The sequence below is a fragment of the Elephantulus edwardii genome, unplaced genomic scaffold (genome assembly GCF_000299155.1).
Source record: "Elephantulus edwardii isolate Elephantulus edwardi_28Jun2011 unplaced genomic scaffold, EleEdw1.0 scaffold00038, whole genome shotgun sequence".
NCBI classification, from domain to species: domain Eukaryota; kingdom Metazoa; phylum Chordata; class Mammalia; order Macroscelidea; family Macroscelididae; genus Elephantulus; species Elephantulus edwardii.
Window position 1 is genome coordinate 17998842 of NW_006399788.1, and position 5080 is coordinate 18003921.

A 5080-nucleotide genomic window follows, 5' to 3' on the forward strand; every position below is an offset into this window, starting at 1 on the left:
CAATGTTGTTGTTATTGTTGTTGTTGTTAAGTGCCATTGAGTCGTAGGCGACTCATAACGACCCCATGAATGAAAGACCTGAACACTTATGTAACTTCCATCCTTTCTCCAGGTTCATATGGTTTCTGGAGGCAAGCTATTACAGAAGTAGATTCCAATCCTGCAGCAATACTAGTCATTAATAATTGAAAATAATGTTTAAGAAAGATATGTCAGTATTTGTCTATTTTTTTTATTCTCTGATTCAGTAATTTCTTTTAATTCCCACTTAACTGTTATATATTTAAGCCTTTAATCTGTACTATTACAAGATATGTTGTTGTTATGTGCTGTTGAGTCATTTTCAACTCATAGTGACCCTCTGCACAACAGCCCTAAACCTTGCTCTATCCTGTGTCAATTTTATTGTCTCTGACACACCTGCTCCCATTATCCCAGTCACTGAATCAATCCATCTCATCAACGGTCTTCCTCTCCTGTGCTGTCCCTCTACTCTCCCACAACTATTAATACCTTTTAAAAGGGAAACATCAATAGATAGCAAAATTGTTTAACAAAGTTGCTGCTGTGGGGTGCTGTTGTATTGTTCCAAAGCATAGCAACTTCATCTACCACAAAATGAAACACTGCCTGGTCCTGCCCATCCTCACCTCACAATTGTTGTTCTTTCAGTCCATTTTTGCATCTACTATGTCAATGCATCATTTGCACGTTTTCCTTTTTCTTGCTGTCAATGTCAATATACTCAATGAAAAATAACATGATCTTTTTTTTTCAAGATACAGTTGTTATTGTTGTTGTTATGTGCCATTGAGTCAAAACTGACTCATTGCTAACTAACCCTCCAGTGTGTTTTCAGAGGCTATAAATTTCAAGGGAGGAGATTCTGTTTCTCCCATGGAGGCACTGGTGGATTCGAACCACATGCATTTGGATTGGTAGTACAACTCCTTACCACTAGCAGGCCACTAGTATTTTTAGTATATGTTATGTATTTTAATAATAATTTTCTGAAATGCACACATTTTAGGTTATCTTCCTTTTCTTTGATAGAGTGATAAAAATGAATACAGTCAGATAAAATTTAGTTTGACTTGCAGCTCTGCTTTTATAAAACCCTCAGTACACCAATTCCTGATGTTAGGCCAATGTGATGATATAAAAATAAGTATTCTTTCATCTGCCTGTTTTCCTGCAGTGAGGGTCCATTGCTGTATTTTTGTAGTTGTCTGGTGGTATGACATGACCTGTGTTTTTTTTTTATTATTATTTTTGTGTGAGTGTACCGTCAAATCAGATCTGACTGGTACAGGAGGAGATTGTCCCTCCTTCCCCGGCAGAGCATCTGGTGGATTCTAACCGTGCGCCTCTGGGATTGTAGTTGCAGCTCCTTGCCACTAGGCCACCAGAGGTCCCCATGACCTGTTATTTTTGATTGTTTGAAATCTTGCTGGAAATGTTTACTGAGTGCACAGGGGTTAGCTATTTGCTGGCTCTGTTGTATTTATTCACCAATTTGTGCATTGTTGTCATTATGTGCTGTCAAGTTGCCTGTGGCCCATAGTGGCCCTATGTACAACAGCTCTTATCCCTGCCTTGTTCTGAGCCAGTTTCACTAATTCTGACACACCAACCCCCATTGCCCCAGTCACTGTATCAATCCATCTCAACTGAGGTCTCCTTCTCCTGCGCTGTCTCTCCACCCTTCCAAGCATGATGTCCTTCTCCAAGGACTGGTCTCTCCTAGCCACATGCCCAAAGTACGTGAGGTGAAGCTTCAAAATTCTAGCTTCCAAGGAGAAACTTGGTTTCACCCTCTCTAAGACAGACCTATTTATTTCCTTAGCAGTCCATGGTATGAACAAAACTCTTTTCCAGCACCACAATTCAAAGTCATCAGTTTTTCTTCATTTAAAGTAACATTTACAGTAAACAGTAAATATAGTTTGGTGTAAAAAAAAAAAGGATCTTCTCAAAAGCATTTGTGTGTGCATGGAATATTTAAGACTAGTAACAGCAAGTTTTTACCTTGTAGAAAATGAATTCCCTACTCTCCCAGCAATACTGATAAACTTTGTATCTCTAGGCTTTATATTTCTAAATTAATATTATGATCTAGTTATGTCTATCAAGGATGCCAGGGTGATCTAGTGGGTAAGAAGTTATGTTGTCAATGCAAAGGCACATGGATCAAGTTCACCAGATGTAAATCGTGTGGTTTAAAGCCTCTAAAAATCTGTTGGAGGGGCATAAGTTGACAATGCTCAAAGGCATTAATTCATCTTCTGAAATCTTTTGTCATTGTCCAGTTTATAAGTTGATTCTGACACAACAGTAATGAGTCAGAGTTGGATTGCACACTTTATAGTCTTACAGTTTAGTCAAATTAAAGTTTTATATGCACTTAAAAACCACAAAAATGTGTATGCCTTTATTACCATAGTCACTTTGTTGTGGTGATATGGAATTGAATTTGCAATAACACCAAAGTATGCCTATTTGTAACCATTAACATTTATGCTTTTTTTCTTTCTTTTTTTTATTTTATTGGGAAAAACATCTTGGCGGTACAAGGAGGCGAGGGTTGGGGGCAGAGGGGTGAGGATGGGCAGGGATGCAGTTGCAGAGCTGCAGAAATTGGTTGGTGGGGGGAGCAGGTGAAGGAAATGAAAAGGATCCAGTGGGGACCAGATGCTACAGGGGAATGGTAAGCATTTTCCAATGGTATTTAAACCAACTGTCTTATTGATTTGGGAATTGGATGCAGACTCTCTGGCTTCTTCATGCTGAATAGGGGCGTTGATGTGAAGGGGGAAAGAGAGGACACTTTATCACCTTACTGGTGATCTTGGGTTAAGGCTGCTTGCCTTCTTGTTCTGTTAGAAGATATTTTCCTGTCATTTGCTCTCCTCTGGACTGCAAATTATTTTCCCAGGTGGGTCCAGTGTGGATGGCTGGTTGAACCCAGACGCTCCATCCTCCTTTGCTTCTTTAGCTGGCAGTTGTATTTCCTTTTTTGTCACTGGCACTGGTTTCAGGGTCAGGTCTGAAGTAAAACTCAGTGTTAAGGTTACCTATAGGAAAGGGAGCAAACCTAGAGAGAACAAACTTGTGAGTTACAAATAGAGGGGTTTTGGGGGTGTTGCTTTCAGGTTTACTGGGGGAGAGGGTGGCGAAAAGTAGCCTAGATAAAATTCTCTGGATACCCTAGGCATTCTTTTTTTTTTTCTTCTCCTTCCCTACCCAGGGGTCAGATGGCACAATCTGGTGACCGAGGAGCTCACCCTGAGGGCCGTGATGGCTCGCCCCGAGCCGAGGGCTGAAGACAGCCCACCCCGGGCAGAGGGCCGTGACAGCTCGCCTGAGGCTGGGGGCTGAAGACAGCCAGTCCCGAGCAGGGCAACTCCCCCCATGCGCTGCCTGGTACACTCCCCTTCTAATTGCTCCCACCCTAATCTGGTCCCCTCGCCTGACCGAGGACTATGTGGCCAGGGACAGGATCTCCAATTCCAGCACCTCCACTTTTACCCCCCCCCATAAGTGGTCATATTATAATTTGAAGTAGGTGTCACTGCCCTCCCCCTTTGTAAATGGCAAAGGGAACCTGAGAATTGTGAACAGGCTCCTCCTGGTCTAAACAGCTTTTGGCAGAAGCATTCAACAGATCAAAATATGTGGTGCATTTAGGATGTCGATCCTCTTGGTCATGCTGCCACTGTTGAGAGTCATCAAGTAGACAACTCATAGTGACTTTCAATAATCCATTGTATCGGTGATCATCTTCTCTGGCTGTCCAAGGAAACCCAAACCTGCAGGCAGCGGGGCACACATCCCCTATGAGGTCAGCTGGTGGGCACACACCATCTTCCGCACGTCATCTCCTGTGTGGGCAGGCGGGCGTGAGTCACCTTGTGCATGAGCAGCCGGCGGGAGCGCGCCACCCCCCCAAATATTTATGCTTTTGAGGAATATTTAGTTTAATGGAAAATACAACCTAATAGTGATTCTAAAAAGCAGTTTATGATTCCATTTTTTATCTAAAATATGCATGCATCTGCAATCATGTGTTTATATATAAGAGAGAAGCATTTACACATGAAAAGAATAACTAGAAAAAAATAAGCTTACATGCTGCATTTGAGAGAAGGTTTATGACTTCTTTAAATTTTATATCCTATTTTCTATTATATTTCTAATTCTCTATATATTCCAATTTTCAGGAAGTACTGGTGGCCTATGTCAAGAAACTGTGTTACAAACCCGAAGGCACGTGGTTCAAATCCACCAACTGCTCCATGGGAGAAGGATGAACAATCTCCACCTGTGTGATTAACTGCCTCTGAAAACTCACTGGAGGATTTGCTATAGCTCAGTTTCAACTCTACGGTACACAAAAACAACTTTCTATATTTTCAAATTTGTTAAAAATAATCAGACAGGTTTCTGCCAGAGACCTCCACATGTCAATATACCTCTCACAAAGGTTCTCCTCCATCCCTTTCCGGAACAGAAGAGGAAACACAAGTAGTGCCTGGTGCAGAGCCTAAATTTCTATTTCATGGATGTGAGATGTCCAGGATGCTGTAAAATCACCACCATCTTCAGCCATGCACTAACAGTGGTGTTGTGTGTTGGTGGCTGTACTGTTCTGTAAGCCTACAGGAGAGAAAACAAGGCTTACAGAAAATGTTCCTTCAGACGAAAGCAGCATTAAGGACAAACACTCTGAATCAAGGAGAATGGGAAATTATATCAATAAACAGAATTTTGGATAAAAAAAATAATAATCAAACCATTAAATACTGTCTGAATATTTTTATAACTGCCAAATATTCTGAAATTAGTATGGTTCATGATCTCAGGAAAAGACTCTGCCATTTATAGACTAGAAAAAGGAGACTCAACAAAGAGATTTGTCTAAGGTTGAGAAGGTGGAAAACCCAAGTCAAATCCATTGTTGTCAAAAAGATTCTGGTTCATAATAACCCCCTGTGTTACAGAGTAGACCTGAGTTCCACAGGATTTTCTTGACTATAAGTCATTTTGAATGCATTCATTCGCCAGGGTTTTCTTCTCAAGA

At 41.1% G+C, this 5080-nt stretch overlaps 1 pseudogene; it reads left to right on the top strand.

Annotated features, from left to right (window-relative positions):
- Positions 1 to 4714, top strand: part of LOC102857361 — an 18190-nt pseudogene extending 13476 nt beyond the window's left edge.
- Positions 4715 to 5080: the final 366 nt, after the last annotated feature.